The 19,042-nt window shown below is 38.2% G+C and overlaps 1 pseudogene; it reads right to left on the reverse strand.

Moving 5' to 3' along the window:
* LOC139165454 (uncharacterized) overlaps positions 1-19,042 on the reverse strand; it is a 186,195-nt pseudogene that overhangs the window by 142,526 nt on the left and 24,627 nt on the right.

The raw sequence follows: 19,042 nt of genomic DNA on the forward strand, positions 1-19,042 counted from the left end.
GAGCCCTTCAGCATGGGAAGGAAGAGGCAGCAGGTAGCAGAAGCAGCAGCCAGTGTATGGGAAGCAGTATTTGGGAGGCAGACTCGCGCCGGGTGTATTGGAGGCGTGTGCTCCTCCTCGCTGCCTCAAAGTCCCTCTTTTTTTTTAAGCCTTAAAGTTTTGGATTTTTTTGATTCCCCTCAACTCACCTTCTTCCTTCAGCAGTGACTGTCCTCCTCCTCTTCTTCCTCCTCCTCCTCCCACCCAAATGTCAAGCTTTTATTTCTTTCGTAAAGGGTTTGCATGCATTATTTGCTTTTACATTGATTCCTATGGGAAAAATTGCTTCTACTTGAGAACGTTTCTACTTAAGATCCTGGTCACGGAACAAATTAAGTTCTTAAGTAGAGGTACCACTGTACATTGTTTTTCTATATGTTGTAAGTCTACAGAGAAGGGCGGCATATAAATCTTATTAATAAATAAATAATAAATAAGGATTGAGATAGTGACTGGCCCAATATCACTCAAGTGGCTTTCCGGGTTAAAATGGAACTTGAACTCATTTCACTTTTTAGTCTGGTGACTTAACCACCAGACCAAAAAAAAAGCAAAATATCACTATTTTTCTATTCCTACTCTTATCTTATAAAACTCCAGATATTCCAGTGAAAAGATTAAAATGCAAAGAAAAAACTTGCAGCCTTTTCCCACCTGTATCAGTTGGTTACTCAAAATCAGAGCCTTAATAGCGTTATTGTACAGTTTTACGGCTTTCATAATATTCCAGAACTAAACATTCCTTGTGGAGTATAGGTAAGAGCAATAGTTCAGAATATATATATTAAACCAAATCCTGGAAGCAAAGTTTTTCACCTTTTCCAGAACTTTCAAGATCCTAAACATGATTCCAGATAGATCTTTTAAAAATACAACTCTTCTTAAAATAATTGTTAATATTACCCGATTCCCTCCCAGTATGCATAGCCTATCACAACATTTTAAATAATTCTTGACATGAAGACATATAAAAATGCTTTAATTTCTCAACATATGGACAGGCTTAACCATAGTTTCAGTTGGGAAATTGTGACCACCTAAGACCAAGCCAACAGAATTCCTGGAAACCTGGCACTCTGATAAATTTGCCATCAATAGACACATAGACATAAACAACATTTACATACTGGGCAAAAGAATACCAACAGAGATAATCAAAAAGCCAAAAAGGCAACAAAAGGACCAAAACACCCACCAGCAATCAAGACCCAGATGATCATAGATGAACACCAAGATTAAAATCAGACCAACAATCAATAAGTAAACAATTGAATTGCCAAACAAGCTAGCCCAATCAAACAACTTCCAAGACCACTTCCACCAACATTGAGAGGGAAAACCACTGGAATATAAATTGATACAATCCCATTTATTACTAGCACTGAGCATGTTACCTACTTTGAGTAATGAAATATCTGGAAAAAAAACAACCAAGCATCAAGGATCCCTCATTTCAACTCTGAGCTACCAATATTCTCCTTCAAATAATCCCTGTCTATTTTTAACTCATAATTTTTAGACAAATGCAACATCAGCTTGTTGGTAATTCAAAGCAGCTGAACCTAGTTTCAGCATCGTGAACATTTCCAGGTAACTGGCAAAGCCATCAGAAGATAAAAAGCTGGGATTAAAACATCAAGTTTAAGGCGATGTTAAATTTGATTAAAAATCCCAAATCTGCATGGTCTTTTACTGAGGCAAGAAGTAAGAATATTTAATAATCTGATGATTGCAAGATCTCTTGTTTTCACATTTACACATATATGGTAAATAACAACAGATCAGGAAGGAAGGAAGGAAGGAAGGAAGGAAGGACGGAAGGAAGGAAGGAAGGAAGGAAGGAAGGAAGGAAGGAAGGACAGAGATTGATATATTGCCATTCTCTTCTTATTTCCACCCTGCCTGTATAAACTCAGCAGGCCTCTGGATACAGCAGTTTCTCTACCACTGAGCAGGTAGAATTATCTGCCCCAAAGCTACAACACTTAACCAAGTCTTTCAACTTTCAATCAATTATTCCTGTTTCATGAAAATATCTTTGTGATTATCAATCTCTTTCAGCCTGGTGTGTGAATTTACACACATCGCTGTTTCACCTGTGTTTTAAATAATCAACCTCATTAACTCTAGTCATTAGTATTTTGTTCCCCATAAGAAGCCTCACGAGCACAACCATAAAAAATGCCCTTTTATAAAGCTATGGAGCAGTAACAAAATTATGAATAGATAAATGAAAAGGTTTATTGTGGGTGTTTTATGTTTTTAAGGGGAGTCGTACCTGAGCTGCAGTTCATCGCTTCACAATCCTTTCTGAAACTGTATCCCTACTTTGGTTTCTATAGCAATGGTGACGCACAGATTGGGAACATCAATGTGGACTCAAGGTGCATAGTAAGTGCCTGCTGTCACTCTCTTTTTTCTTAACTTAATCTCATAGGTCATGCCCATTTTTTAAAGGAATCAAATAGATTCCTAACTAAAGCTGTATAAAGGATGATCCACCTTTGTCACTTTAAAAAAGCCAGACTTCTAAATAGCTACAGTCAGTCATACTTAGAAGCTGAGAGGCATTTTAACTATTAATTGGACAGGTGGAATTTTACATGCTGCCTTTGGACTGAAGTTCTATCAGCAGGGGGGGCAGGGGGGGCGGAAGACAAGTGTATTTGAAGAAATGAGATGTGCTCATTTCGGAGATGAATTAAATGTACAAGAGTCACAGGGAAAGATCAATAGAATATTTGGAGACGAAAGAAGCTAAAGTAAGACACCTCTAGGCAACACTTTAGATAACTAAATGTCTATTATGTCTGCAAATCTGACAAAACTGTATAAGATGAACCAGCCGCGTAGGAACTAAATGCTATGAAAAGAAACAGAAACAGCATTTGAAAATGACTTGGAAAAGCTCCCAGAAAATTTACGGCTGACAGGAGCTACGTAAAAGTCGAATCCAACAAACTGTATTGTGAACTAGAAACATTGCATCATTTGAAATACATTATTTTAAAACTTATTTATAAAGGGAGTTTTCCTACAGGGCAAATCCATGTCTCATTCTCATGGGAAAAGTCAAAAAGTATATACAAAGGGAAGTTATTTATAGAGAAAATTTTGTGCCTGGGAGTGCAAGTGTAATATCACCGCAGGTAAACATGTTTTGGGGAAATGTTTCCTAGTGAAAAGGAGCCAGGATGAATAAAGAATGCCTTGCAGGTATGGCTAAGTCAAGACCAACAGGTTGTTTTAGTTAGATTGCTGTTGCCTGGTGGGGGGTTCTTTCTTTTTTTTCTTTTTGCCCTTCCTCCCCACCCTACCAGGAAGGGTCTCAGACAATATGCTGATAACCAAGAAATAAACCATGTTTATTTCTGGAGTGTCCATTGACTTGGCATGATGAACATGCGGTGACAGAGAAATGCTTCCCATCTCCAGGGAAGAGAGAACAGGACAGATGTTATCAGCTGCTAACTGATGAGTAGCAGGTGTGCAATACGGGAGGGGCACCTTTTGCAGTCACACTGACTCCAGGAGCGGCCCTGGATGACTTTCACTCAAAGGAAAAAAGATTTATCTGAGTCAGAGAGTTAATTACACAACTTCAGCAACCAAATGAAGCAATGGTTTTTGGCATGGTGCTCAGACCCACATGCGTTACATTACGCATATACCTGTAACAGCAATGCTTCCTGCCCAAGTGGGAGATTTACCTCCAGGAAGAATAACAGACACTGTTGCTGCCTGTCGGCGACTACTTCAGCTTCAACCACAACAACACAAGAGCACACAACAGATTTAAACTTAGTATTAACCGCTCCAAACTTGACTGTAAAAAATATGACTTCACTATTTTTTTATTTTTTTATTTTTATTTATTCATTTGTCCAATACAGAGATACATAGGAAGAAAAATAGACATGTGATAATATAAAAGAGGGTGAAAGTGAACTTAGAGGAGAGGATATATGAAAGGAAGAGAATATATAAGATAGGTGAAAGAAAGGAAAGACAATTGGACAGGGGGCGAAATGCACACCAGTGCACTTATGTACGCCCCTTACTGGCCTCTTAGGAACCTGGAGAGGTCAATCGTGGAGAGAAGTGTTGGGGGTTAGGGGTTGACACAATTGAATCCGGTAATGAGTTCCACGCTTCGATAACTCGATTGTTGAAATCATATTTTTTACAGTCAAGTTTGGCGTGGTTCGTATTAAGTTTGAATCTGTTGCATGATCTTGTGTTATTGCGGTTGAAGCTGAAGTAGTCATTGACTGGTAGGACATTGCAGCATATGATCTTGTGGGCAATACTCAAATCGTGTTTTAGGCGCCGTAGTTCTAGGCTTTCTAGGCCCAGGATTGTTAGTCTATTTTCGTAGGATATTCTGTTTCGAGTGGAGGAGTGAAGGGCTCTTCTGGTGAAATATCTTTGGACATTTCTAACCGAGTTGTCGAATCATGGAACTCATTACCGGACTTCATAGTGTCATCCCCAAACCCCCAACACTTTACCCTTAGATTATCTACGGTTGACCTATCCAGATACCTAAGAGGTCAGTAAGGGGCGAGTACAAGTGTACTAGAGTGCCTTCCGTCCCCTGTCCTATTGCTCTCCTCTATCTCCTATACCTTTCTTCTATTCCTATATCTGTTCTTCTATTCTTTCATTGATATGTTTTATTACTATATCTTCTTTTCTATTCTTTCATAGATATATTTTACTATGAGTATCTCCTCTATAACCTTCATCATGTATTTTATTATGTGTGTGTATATATATATACCCACTAAAACTCTCATTGTGTAGTGGACAAAATAAATAAATAAAATAAAATAAAAATTTCTCATCATTACTTTCCAAAATGTCGAGCTTCATTGCTTAAGAACAGGCATTGTTGCTTTTTAAACAGTAACAATAATAGTGTCACCTTTCTTTTCTTTTCTTTTCCTTTCCTTTCCTTCCTTTTTTTCTTTTCTTTTTCTTTAACAGCAGAGCAAAAATGGTGTTTTATTGCTTTAGAGCTAGTGAGGCTGCAATTTCAGAAAGGCAATTTAATGTTAACTATGGCACACGAAGCAATGGAATAGGCAAGGGCCGTTCTCAATTATATTTCAGTGCAGGTGGGACTCTGGTAAATAACTAGTTCAGGGAGAAAAAGCCAAAGTGAATTAAAGTTCTACCTTGGTGAAGCTTCCAGCTGGTAGCCATACACATAATCACTTCTGAGGTATTTCTCATACTCTTATTTGTGCTCTAGTATTAAGACCCACTTTTTCTTAATTTATTTTATTTATTAGATTTGTATGCCGCCCCTCTCCGTAGACTCCGTAATTGCCTACGTGCATTTTATTTTATGCATTTTAAGCCTTCTTACTCTGACATTATTATATGGTGCAGTGGTATGCACATTTCAACACTTTATGCAAAATCTTTAAAATGGCCAAATCACAAGGAGGTCAAGAAGAGGCATTTACTATGACTGGTATCAAGGAAGAAGCAAACACTGACGTTAAAATGATAGGCCTTTTTTAAAAAAAAAAAAAAGTGGTCTTTTATAATTCACACTATGAAAAGGCAACTTAATTCAAATCTACTTTTATATACATATATTTCTTCCATCCATGACAGATATATATCAAATAGCCTGTGATTTGAGTGGAATATTTGGAGAATTGATTGACATTGTCTTTATCACCATCATTCCAATAAATCCCATAGTCAGAAGGGATTCAACAGAAATTCAGATGTCCCAGTTGTTGTTGTTTTTTTATTTTAATTCCAGTGCACAAGAATGAATTACTTTCAGGAACCTGTGCTATTTATGGATTCATATACGGTGGTATTCATTGTTAATTGGTTCTGGAAAGTGCGATGAGTACCAAAACTGCTGAATACCAACAAATATTTCCCCATAAGTGTTGTGGTTAGCTCTGGCCCAGCTCCTGCCCCAAGGAATGTGCAGGTGGGTGTGGGGAAAACATTTACATGCCGCAGGCCTGTTTTGCTCCCAATGGAATCTGACGACGAAGCCTCCTCTGACCACGGAAGCGTGAATGACAGGGAAGAGGGGAGTTTGGCGGACAGCCCAGGAGGAGATCAATCAACTCTATCATCCTTGGATTCTGAACAAGAATTAATGACACATCCACGCATGCATACAGTGATGCATAGGAGACAACAACTGAAGGATTATTACAAGATAAAATGAGGCCACCTGTGGTTGGGTGGGGCTGCTGTAATTAGTGCTACAGATAAAAGTGCAACCTGGTGTTTTAGCCTCATGGCAGTTTATCTGATTCATTGTTTTGTGAAGATCATGGTTTTTGCTCTTCAGGATTGTGTGTGTGGACTCTCTGTACTTCAGAATTGGACTCAATTTCCCAGTTATTGGGTGAGCAATTGGACTGCATTTAACCTGTGCCTTGTGTGTACCAGAAAATCCCTTTGACATTTAAAAAGGGAGCTGTTTCTGTTTTTCTGTTTATAAAAACTTTTGGGTTTTCCTTTTATCGTGTGGTGTGTGTCTTCCTGGACTAATCACCCTGTAATTACGGGCGGTGGAGACACGCCGGCAGAAAAATAAGGAATAATGTAGTGAGTCACAAGCCAGCTGAAACGGACAGGTTTTAGCTTGTATGTTGAGTATCAAACAAATGATGTATTAGACAAAATTTTCAATCGAAATATGTTGAGTATCAAATTTGATGAGTTTTAAAGCAGCTGAGTACTATTATAAACATCTTGCCTTTCAGTGGAGTGTAGGATAAAGATTGAGGAAGGAGAGATGGTTTGCAAGATCAGGATGCTCAACTGCAATAAGAAGAAACCTGTAAGGCAGCTTACAAATGTGGTTGCCCACAACCACATTTCTAACTAATTAAAGTGCAACATAGTTGCATGAATTTCAGAATTGGAAAACAAAGGGGGGGGGAAGGAATAGAAATATCAAGACCAATAAACTTAGTTTCATCCCATTTGCATGGATAATAGATCCTCTGGAAATACCCTTATTTAACACTTAAGAATTGTAATTAATAAGATTGGTTTTAATTTGTGGTGTTTTTAAAATTAACTTAAATATTAGATTTGTTTTACATTGTATTGTGTTGCTGTGAGCCGCCCCGAGTCTGCGGAGAGGGGCGGCATACAAATCTGATTAAATAATAATAATAATAATAATAATAATAATAATAATAATAATAATAATAGAAATAAATTAGTAAGGTTCAGTGGTGAAATTAAAAAATGTTACTACTGGTTTTGTGGGCAGGGCTTGGTGGGTAGGGTATGGCTTGGTGGGCATGGCTTGGTGAGTGTGGCAAGGGGAAGGATACTGCAAAATCTCCATTCCCGCCTCACTCTGGGGCTAGCCAGAGGTGGTATTTGCCAGTTCTCTGAACTACTCAAAATTTCTCCATAACCTGTCAGAACCTGCTGGATTTCAGAACTTGGTAAGGTTACAACCTGGTAAGGTTACAAAGTAACCCCAGAAAGTATTATTACAAATTAACTGTCAGTAAAGAGAAACAAACAAACTTACTAACTTTACTTAGTTACTTACTTACTTACTTACTTACTTACTTACTTACTTACTTACTTACTTACTTATTTAGTTACTTACCTACTATTCTCTCTTTTTCTCTCTTTGTCTTTGCCCTCTAATATACTGTAGCTGTAACATTAGTTGCTAAAAAGAAAAGCTGAGTAGCATCCAATGAAGAGAAGGCTTGGGGATAACATGATAGCTGTCTTCCAATACTTGGAGAGCTGTCACAGGGATGAGGTGATTGATTTATTCTCCATAGTACTTGGAGGCAGGGCAAGAAGCAATGAATAGAAAGTTATCAGAGAATGCCGTAGAATAATGAATCTTCCCTTGGGCAGGAGGTTGGACTAGAAGACCTCCAATGTCCCTTCCAGCCTATGGTTCTATTTCTATTCGAACTAACCCATTTCATCAGCAACTTTTTTCAAGCTAGCATCATATTATACTTGTTTTCCATCAGTAGAAAATATGAGCAGATGGATAAAAACCACTGTACTTGGAACTGATGTGATATGATAGTGTTTGCAGTATATTATCTGGAAAGGTAAATTAACAGATTATTATTATTATTATTATTATTATTATTATTATTATTATTATTATTATTATTATTATTATTATTATTTAGCCTTGTATGCCACCCTTCTCCGAGAACCCGGAGCAGATACACACAAGTCATAATTTGAAGCTGTAGTTTTTTTTAAACCTTCAGAGAACTTGGGCATTCATATTAACACAATCTATCATACGATTGAGAATTCTGATAAAATCGCATTCTACTCTTAAGAGCTTCATCTACTTACCATTCAAATTAGCAGAGAACAAAAGGACCTGTGACTAGCATATGCAAGCCCATATTTCATCTATATTTATAGCCCTTATATGGACAGGCCACTCAATCTCCTATCAGTTGGGAACAGCTCAAATCCAAACAGAATAAAGTTTTCTCTTGTCAATGTATTAAATCAAACCTATAGAACAGCACACCAGTGAATATATGTCTCCATAATCAACTCCACTATTTAAAATAATAACAAGTATTAGATTATTTTAGACAATAGGCACAAGATATATTTACTGCTGCATAATACATGCATCAAACATAGAAAAATACCATGTCAATCAACAGCTTGTGTCAGTGATGGTGAACCTATGGCACGGGTGCCACAAATGGCACGCGGAATCATATTTGCTGGCACATGAGCCATTGCCCTAGCTCAACTCCAACGTGCATGTATGTGCTGGCCAGCTGATTTTTGGCTCACACAGAGGCACTTGGGGGGCATTTTTGGCTTCCAGAGATCCTCTAGGGGCATGGGGTAGGGCGTTCTTACCCTCCCCTGGCTCCAGGGAAGCCTTTGGAGCTTGGAGAGGGCGAAACATGAGCCTACTGGGCCCACCAGAAGTTGGAAAACAGGGCCTCTGGGGGGGGGTGAGAGAAGCTGTTTTCGCCCTCCCCAGGCATTGAATTATCGGTGTGGGCACTCATGCATGCACAATAGTGAGTGCACACACTCTTTCGGCACCTGAGGAAAAAAAGGTTCGACATCACTGTCCTATATTTAAATATTGGTTTTAACATACTAGGTTAATTAATCTGTACAATAATAGATACCTTATTTTTGTTTTTGATTTGTAAAGCTATTAAAGAAGACATATCCTATTTATAGTCCAAAATAATACTGTTCAGAAAAGACTTTGCTATTTGAGACGCGAGAAAGCTATCTGAGTCCAGTGTTCACTTGAATTTACCCATCAGTTGTATTGGTCCATTGTTTTAGCCTAAACTAGAAGTGTGAATATAGCTGTGATTCAAAGCACTACAATATTACAAAGGATTTGTTTAGCTAGTATGTACCAAATTTTTTAAAGGCAGTAATTTTAACAGAGTCATAACTCTTTGAAATAAAAATTATGACTCTTATGACTTTATAAAAAAAAACTTTTTTTGACTGTGACAAATCCGTAATTTCTCTTCTGACACATGACTAACCCTAAGGCTAAGCAACACAACAAATCATTCTTCTTGCGAGTTATCCAACAACAGACTAGGACTGCTTGAAATATGCATGTTAATAAGTTATTTAACATAAAGTAATATATATCCACATAAATCACAACATTTGCAAAGTCAACAATATGGCATTGCTTCACACATTATGATCATCACACTGTCTGCTTTTACCAAGGAAATCATATGGGAACATTTTTTTCCCTGACTCATTAGGAAATCATCAGGAGATCTCAGATGGCCACATAAACATAGGTTCTCCTTCAACAGAAAACTAGAACACTATCACTGTAGTTTCCTTTTGAGACTTAAAACTCTTACTTTACTCTCTCTCTCTCTCTTATATTTTATTTTTTTATTTTAATAATAAACAAACAAAACAAAACATACAGACACAGTTTTATATATATATATATAAAATAAAAAACACAAAATGAATTTGCTTAATACTTTGCAATTCTGTTTCCATTGATTCCTTCTTTTTTTTAAACGTTAGTTCAATTCTTTTTTCTTTTCTATCCAGCTAAATAGTTTTCCCCAAACTGTATAGTAGTCTTTATTTTGCTTATTCTGTAATTCATATGTTAATTTGCTTAATTTAGCGCAATCTAGCATTTTCCTAATCACCATTTCTTCATTTGGTATATTTTCCTTTTTCCAAGTTCGTGCAAACACCAACCTTGCTGATGTTAGTATATGTGTTATCAAGTAGCAATCTTTCCTGCTATGCTGTCCTCTAATTATTCCCAAAAGATACATTTCCGGTTTCATTTCCAATTGATAATTTAACATTTCTTTCAACCAGTTTTGAATCCTAGACCAAAATTTTTCTGCTTCCGGACATAACCACCAAATATGATAATACGAACCTATGGCAGATTTGCATTTCCAGCACTTATTACTTATGTTTGGATGAAATCATCAGGAGATTTCAGATGGCCACATAAACATACATTTTCCTTCAACAGAAAATAAGAACACTATCACTGTAGTTTCCTTTTGAGACTTAAAACTATTGATTTACTCTCTCTCTCTCCCTCTTTCTCTCTCTCTCTCTCTCTCACACACACACACACAGGGCTTTCTTTAAAAAGCCATCTTCCAAAATTAGTTGCCTAAAGTGAGTAAGTATTATTAGCCACAATCAGGATGAGCAATTACTTACAGTCCCAAACCAGCTTAAGCAAGAAAGAACTTCTGGAATGGAAGGAAAAATATATACAGTGATCCCCCAGTTATTGCGTTCCCGACCATTGCGAACAGGCTAATTTGCGATTTTTCAACCCGGAAGTCAAAACACTATCTGCGCATGCGCGGCCTTTTTTTCTATGGCCACGCATGCGTAGATGGCGCCGGGCAGATCAGCTGCTGGGCGGCTTCCCTGGGTCTTCCCCCTCTTGCTGGCGGGAGGGCGAGAAGCCCCCCCAGCACCCGCTCACCCGCCGTTCGCCGCTCGCCCGCCCTTCGCCCAGCCACCCGCCATTCGCTCGCTGCTCGCCCGGCCACCCGGGTTCGTTTGACTTGAGGGCTCAGTTGGGAAGGCGCGCAGGTGTTTTAAAATGTCGCCGCCGACATGGGGGGCTTGCTAGCACCCCCCCAAACCCGGGTTGGGGGTTCGGGGGGGTGCTAGCGAGCCCCCCATGTTGGCGGCGACATTTTAAAACACCCGCGCACCTTCCCAACTGAGCCCTCAAGCCAAGCGCAGAAGTTCGCCTTTGGCATTTGGCTTGAGGGCTCAGTTGGGAAGGCGCACGGGTGTTTTAAAACGTCGCTGCCGACATGCGGGGCTCGCTAGCACCCCCCCAAACCCGGGTTGGGGGTTCGGGGGGGTGCTAGCGAGCCCCCCATGTCTGCGGCGACGTTTTAAAACACCCGCGCGCCTTCCCAACTGAGCCCTCAAGCCAAGCGCAGAAGTTCACCTTTGGCGCTTGGCTTGAGGGCTCAGTTGGGAAGGCGCGCGGGTGTTTTAAAACGTCGCCGCCAACATGGGGGGCTCGCTAGCACCCCCCCAAACCCAGGTTGGGGGTTCGGGGGGATGCTAGCGAGCCCCCCATGTCGGCGGCGACATTTTAAAACACCCGTGCGCATTCCCAACTGAGCCCTCAAGCCAAGCGCAGAAGTTCGCCTTTGCCGCTTGGCTTGAGGGCTCAGTTGGGAAGGCGCGCGGGTGTTTTAAAACGTCGCCGCCGACATGGGGGGCTTGCTAGCACCCCCCCAAACCCAGGTTGGGGGTTCGGGGGGTGCTAGCGAGCCCCCCATGTCGGCGGCGGCGTTTTAAAACACCCGCACGCCTTCCCAACTGAGCCCTCAAGCCAAGCGCAGAAGTTCGCCTTTGGCGCTTGGCTTGAGGGCTCAGTTGGGAAGCCGCGTGGGTGCTTTAAAACGTCGCCGCCGGCATGGGGGGCTTCCTAGCAGCCCCCGGACCCCCAACCTTGGAACGGCGGGCGCGGCAGCAGCGAGAAGTTTGCGTGGGCGGCGGGGAAACCCCAATCTTCGGCTCCTCGCTGCTGCAGCGGAAGTAAAAACACCATCTGCGCATGCGCAGATGGTGTTTTTACTTCCGCAGCGCTACTTCACGAAAACCCGCTCGTTGCGGGGGGTCCTGGAACGGAACCCTCGCAATGATCGGGGGATCACTGTAATCCTAGCAATGAAGTATTCTAATCATCATAGACCAATTGTTCTTTTATTTAATTTATATGTGGTCAATCTTACTTTGCTCATTCCCTGAATAGAATGGAATGGAATGGAACAGAACAGAACAGAATTCTTTATTAGCCAAGTGTGATTGGGCATATAAGGAATTTGTCTTGGGTGCATATGCTCTCAGTGTACATAAAATAAAAGATATGAGGTACAACGCTTAATGATTATCATAGGGTACAAAAATACCAGGAACCAATCAGTATTAATATAAATTGTAAGGATGCAAGCAACATGTTTGTATATTAAAAGGAAAAAAACCTAAAAGCCCTTCCTGCAGTTCATCTTCCAACGTTTTATTCATTAAAGTTGTAAGTATCCTTTCCTCCAGGAGCTTATTGTGGTGTGTATGTATGTGTGTGTGTTTGTGTTGGAATACATTGTGGGAGTGTATTTTGTGCAATAACTACAGCCAACTATATAAAGCCCTACATGGCATAGGACCAGATTATCTCCGAGACCACCTTCTGCCGTACAAATCCCAGCGTCCGGTGAGGTCCCGCAGAGTTGGTCTTCTCAGGGTCCCGTCAACCAGACAATGCTGGCTGGCAGGGCCTAGGGGAAGAGCTTTCTCTGTGGGGGGGCCGGCCCTCTGGAATCAACTCCTCCCAGAGATTCGCACTGCCGCCACCCTCCTTGCCTTCCATAAGAATTTGAAAACAGATTTATGTCGCCAGGCTTGGGGTCATTGAATGTATTTGGTGTGATATTATGTGTGTGACCTTCTGATTTTAAATGTTTAGTTTTAAGCATTTTTTTAAAGTTATTATCCTATTAAAGTTATTATCCTATTAATTGGCCTAGAATGTTTTACTTATTGTATATTTACTAAAATGTTGTAAGCAGCCCCGAGTCCACAAAGAGGGGCGACATATAAGTCCAATTAATAAATAATAAATAAATAAATAAAACCAGTAGATGGCTGTGGTTATAAGTTTGCATCTATGGTATACACTCTATATTGTTTTGTTCTGAGTAGATTTTCCTGTTTCCTGTTTGCAGTTAAGCTGAAAGGCCCATGTGGACTCTGCATAGAAGAATTTCTGACAATTTGTCATACCTTAATCTTATTTTGCTTCATAAGAAACCCTTGTGATAGGTTGGCTGAAAGACAGAAAAATTGGCCCAGAGTCATCCAATCTAACTTCAGTGGCTGAGGACTAACTTGGATCTAGGACTTCCTTATAAGTCTCCAATATTTAATCACTACATCATACTTTTTCAAACCTGTATTTAGAATACAACATTTAATAAAACCTGTTATATTCTGTTCCAGTGCAGTTTTTACTTGACTTTGGTTACATGATATGTTTTATACTACACTCTAACAGGCATAAAAGACTTTTCAGAAAGTCCAGTTTTTATTTATTTATTTATTTATTTATTTATTTACTTACTTACTTACTTACTTACTTACTTACTTACTTACGTACGTACTTACTTACTTACTTACTTACTTACTTACTTATTTATTTATTTAGTCCAATACACAATGAGGGTTTTAGTGGGTATATATCTATATACACATAGTAAAATACATAATGAAGGTTATAGAGGAGATACTCATAGTAAAATATATCTAAGAAATAATAGAAAAGAAGATATAGTAATAGAACATATCAATGAAAGAATAGAAGAAGAGATATAGGAATAGAAGAAAGGTGTAGGAGATATAGAAGAGCAATAGGACAGGGGATGGAAGGCACTCTAGTGCACTTGTACTCATCCCTTACTAACCTCTTAGGAATCTGGATAGGTCAACCGTAGATAATCTAAGGGTAAAGTGTTGGGGGTTTGGGGATGATACTATGGAGTCTGGTAATGAGTTCCACGCTTCGACAACTCGGTTACTGAAGTAATATTTTTTACAGTCAAGTTTGGAGCGATTAATATTAAGTTTAAATCTGTTGTGTGCTCTTGTGTTGTTGTGGTTGAAGCTGAAGTAGTCGCCGACAGACAGGACATTGCCGCATATGATATTGTGGGCAATACTTAGATCTTATTTCAGTTGCCTCTTGAAAAAGCACCTTTGTGACTACCATGACTTGGATGACCGAGAACCTCCATAGACATCTAGAAAACATTTCTATTTTATATATTTGAGATAATTTTTTTGCTTTATCTATTACATGATTTTACAGCCACCTTTATGTCATTTAAATCAGAAATTCAGGGAATTTTCTGATAGGCAAATGGGAAAGATCAAAAACCTAATTGTGTTCCAGCAAAGAGGAGTTGGACATATGTTTAATATGAATGCGGTTTACTACCAGATGTAGTCCCAATCCTTAATTTGATACAACACCAACATCTCTCACAGGCAATATTGGAGCAACATTTATTTTATATCCCAACAATATCTGGCCTTTCAATTCAGTTGAGAGAACGATTACACCATTTGCTCAACTTCTAATTCAACATCCAGATGGCTTAATTAGTAATATTGAAAAGGATTCTTTCATTATTTATGATGATTCAAATGTACCTAAGTGGTTTTTAACAATTGTATTTATCCAACTGAGCCATTCTGTTAAAAAAAAAAAAAGGATGGAGGTGGAGCGCAAGAGGTAGGGATTGTTTTACAAAACAAGTAATAATAATAAAGCTGTTACACTCAGCCAAGAGACCTTTTAGGAAATCATTTATGGTGCAGTTTGACAATATTTACAGAGGTTTTTACATGAATTATTTACTTGAGTTTTTATAACACAGAGCATACTATACAAAAAAATGGGAGGAGGAGTGAAAATCATATTAAAATTGCAAACTCAGGAACAACAGTGACAGATGGTAGAAAGGATTCAAACCAAAATAATGCCTGTGTTCTTTTTTTTGTGTATTCTCAATTTAACAAAGTCATAATATGTGAAATATGACTAAATTGGAACCATCAGTCTTAAATTTATGGTATCTAAAAAGAAATAAACAATTTCATATAGAGCAAAGTACTAATGACTATTAGCCAAAATGTATAATCAAAATCTATTGTATTGCCAGCAGTAGAAACATAGAAACACAGAAGACTGACGGCAGAAAAAGACCTCATGGTCCATCTAGTCTGCCCTTATACTATTTCCTGTATTTTATCTTACAATGGATATGTGTTTATCCCAGGCATGTTTAAATTCAGTTACTGTGGATTTACAAACCACGTCTGCTGGAAGTTTGTTCCAAGGATCTACTATTCTTTCAGTAAAATAATATTTTCTCATGTTGCTTTTGATCTTTCCCCCAACTAACTTCAGATTGTGTCCCCTTGTTCTTGTGTTCACTTTCCTATTAAAAACACTTCCCTCCTGAACCTTATTTAACCCTTTTAACATATTTAAATGTTTCGATCATGTCCCCCCTTTTCCTTCTGTCCTCCAGACTATACAGATTGAGTTCATTAAGTCTTTCCTGATACGAAAGGAAAGTAGTCCTTTAAGAATTACCAAAAGGCCACTGGAACCATAACTGTTATTCCTCATGAGCAAGGTTCCAGAATAGCAATAGGAAAAGCATTTAGACTTATATACTGCTTCACAGTACTTTACGGCCCTCTCTAAGTGGTTTACAGAGAGTAAGCATATTCCCCTCAATAATCTGGATCCTCATTTTACCGATTTTGGAAGGATGGAAGGCTGAGTCAACCTTGAGCCTACTGAAATTCGATCTGCCAAACTGCTGGCAGCTGGTGAACAGCAGAAGTAGCTTGCAGTACTGCACTTTGACCACTCTCACCACTGAGATGCTTTGCTGAAATCTTTGCTGTACTAGATGGGTCGTTTTTATCAGCCCTGTCAAGAGAATCTATACTTGCTGATAGCAAATGTAAATAAAATGTTATATATTTTCAAGATTTGGTATTACAGTATTTATTTATATATTTTTTTTATTTTAATATTGGATTCAATTTTTATATTTATTGTCAATAAAATTTGATATATTTTTCATCCAAAAGGGCCAATACCTATTCTATATATGTGCTTCAGCACCTGTGGAGGTAGCAAAATTGCACACAAAGCCACAGGTGTGCACGGGTTTCAGCATGCTTGGAAGCAAAAAAACCTCACCAAAACATGAGCGCACCGTTTGTTTGTTTGTTTGTTTGTTTGTTTGTTTGTTTGTTTGTTTGTTTGTTTGTTTGTTTGTTTGTTTGTTTGTTTGTTTATTTATTTATTTATTTATTTATTTATTTATTTATTTATTTATTTATTTATTTATTTATTTATTTATTTATTTATTTATTTATTTATTTATTTATTTATTTATTTATTTATTTATTTATTTATTTATTTATTTATTTATTTGTATGCCACCATAGACTTGGGCACCTGCTGCTCCGTGCGTGATTTTGCTACCTCCACAGGTGCAGAAGCAAAATTGCACTGGCCCTGCAAGTACTCATGTTCCGGCTTATAGCCCACCACTGTATACATACATACATACATACATACATACATACATACATACATACATACATACATATGACTATGCTGAGGAACTTCCAAAATCAAGTTGTGCCCATGTCAACCTGGTGTTGTTCAAAAGAGATTAAGGAATTTTTGGCACCCAAAAGAATTTAGACAGTCTGAGCTGCACCATGATAGTGGAATCAACAATTAGCAACAGTCAGTTAGGTTTTTGAAGTAGTCATTCCTATCTGTTGGACCAAACAGGGACACAGTAAGCATGAATTATTTGGCAAACTAATTGCATGATTACTGTGAATTCACTGAACTCAGACCAAAACCAAATAAAGCAAAGTTTGGTAAACTGCCATTTCCGTCTGCTCCAAGTTGAGTAGACAGAAAATATGACACCGTGAATTAATTATCCTTTATTATAAAGCTACATTAATGGAATCTTGCAAGTCTGAAAGTACAAATCTCCTGCTGTCACTTTTTACCACCTGATTAAGTTACAGCTGATTCATTCTAAACTTCTTTTTCTGTCCTTTATTCAGTTGTGGCCTTCTCCTTTTAGCTCATCTGTTCCCTAAGCCAGTGTTTCCCAACCTTGACAACTTGAAGATATCTGGACTTCAACTCCCAGAAGTCCCCAGTGAGCATTCGCTGGCTGGGGACTTCTGGGAGTTGAAGTCCAGATATCTTCAACTTGTCAAGGTTGGGAAACACTGCCCTAAGCAACATCTCTTTCCTGCCACTCCTCTCCCAAGATCATTCTCACATTCCATTACACTCCCTCTGTTACCTCCCAAAATTCTAATTAGATTTTCTTGCAGTTGGTCTTCTAAGAAAAATTTCCTAAAGGCAGATATATGTCCTTGCTCTTGTTAACCGCTTTCAAAATATTGCTGCTCGTGTCAGTAATTGTGCTGTTGAGTGAGCTATTTCTGCAGAACTCTGTCCCAAGTACTTTGCTTATGTGTGCTGTGTAGCAAAACCTCTGAGGTTTCTTGATCTGATTACATTGCGGTTGAATAAAAGTTGTGTGAAAAATCAAAGCCTTATTGGTGAGAAATATCTGTAAGGTTGACAACTTCAGCTGCCATTTAGTCCTCAGGATCTCTTAGGATTTGCACCTAGGTGAATTATAAAATGCACTCACCCAAACCATCTTGGCTAAAAATGACCGAAGTGGATTCAGAATGATGAAGCAAGTTCAGCCACACAGTAGTTCCTTCCACAAATTTTAGGGCACTTAAAGAATACCTAAGTGGAAGCCAATATATTGAATAATGCTTAATGTACTCTTGATTGATGTGGTCAAATATTTTCAAGTATGATTCATTGACATGCAAAAAACACTAGACTATTTTTTTTTAATGGCAAACACTTTCCAGATTTTCAGATGGCATATAGTTGGGTCATATTGGTAAGTTATGTACATCTTAGTGCCACTGAAATAAATAAGAATCAGAAGGTAAGCCTCAAATTCCATTGGCAAAATTATTAATTGTTTTTATTGATTAAATTTATTGGCCACCCATCTTACCACAGGGTAACTGTTAGATTTGAGACCAAGTACCGGTAGCTATTACAGACAAAACTACATAAAACAAAACCTTTTATGAAACTTAACTTGTTTCTCTCTTCATAGTTATCGAGCTTAGTAATTTTCAAATTCATTCAAATGTGTTAGTTAAATCATCATCATCATCTTCTTCAAAGAACCCTTCAAAAATAAAAAAGTAAACTTTTTATTGCAAATGCAAAATTAACCTTTCTATTGTAGGAAAAATTCATTTTGATTTTATAATTACTTAGGAGATTAATGTTTTAACCAAACAAATCAATGTTCAATTACTGGAATGGGATAACTTTTCCTTGGATAAAAATCCAATATTTGGAACAATTGATGTTATGTCAATAGAAGTTCTCTCCTATGTTCAGCTTATTTCTATATTTATTTTGTTACTGCATGTAAAAAAAAAATGTGCTGGTATAAATGATTTTTCAATGCCTGAATGGCAGTTTCAGGACATTCTTTTAAGAGCTCTATCCAGAAATTCATAAGTTCTGCATGAACAATTTTTTTTTCCTAATGGGAAATCAGACAAATTTAATTTTAATTCTCAAAACCTGTAAGCGTAAGTCACAACACCAGCAGCAATAGAAATGATATTGCTTGTTCTTTTTTCACATCTTCTGTACCATTTGAAATTGTACTAGTTTGTAGCCAATGATCCATATCTGGAAAATGTTCCTATTACATAAAATTTAATTAGAATTAATAAAAAAGAAAGCAAAGTAATGTTCATATATTGAGGATGGATATTGATGGCTTGGATAATTTTG

The sequence above is a fragment of the Erythrolamprus reginae genome, chromosome 3, assembly GCF_031021105.1.
Source record: "Erythrolamprus reginae isolate rEryReg1 chromosome 3, rEryReg1.hap1, whole genome shotgun sequence".
Lineage (NCBI taxonomy): Eukaryota > Metazoa > Chordata > Lepidosauria > Squamata > Dipsadidae > Erythrolamprus > Erythrolamprus reginae.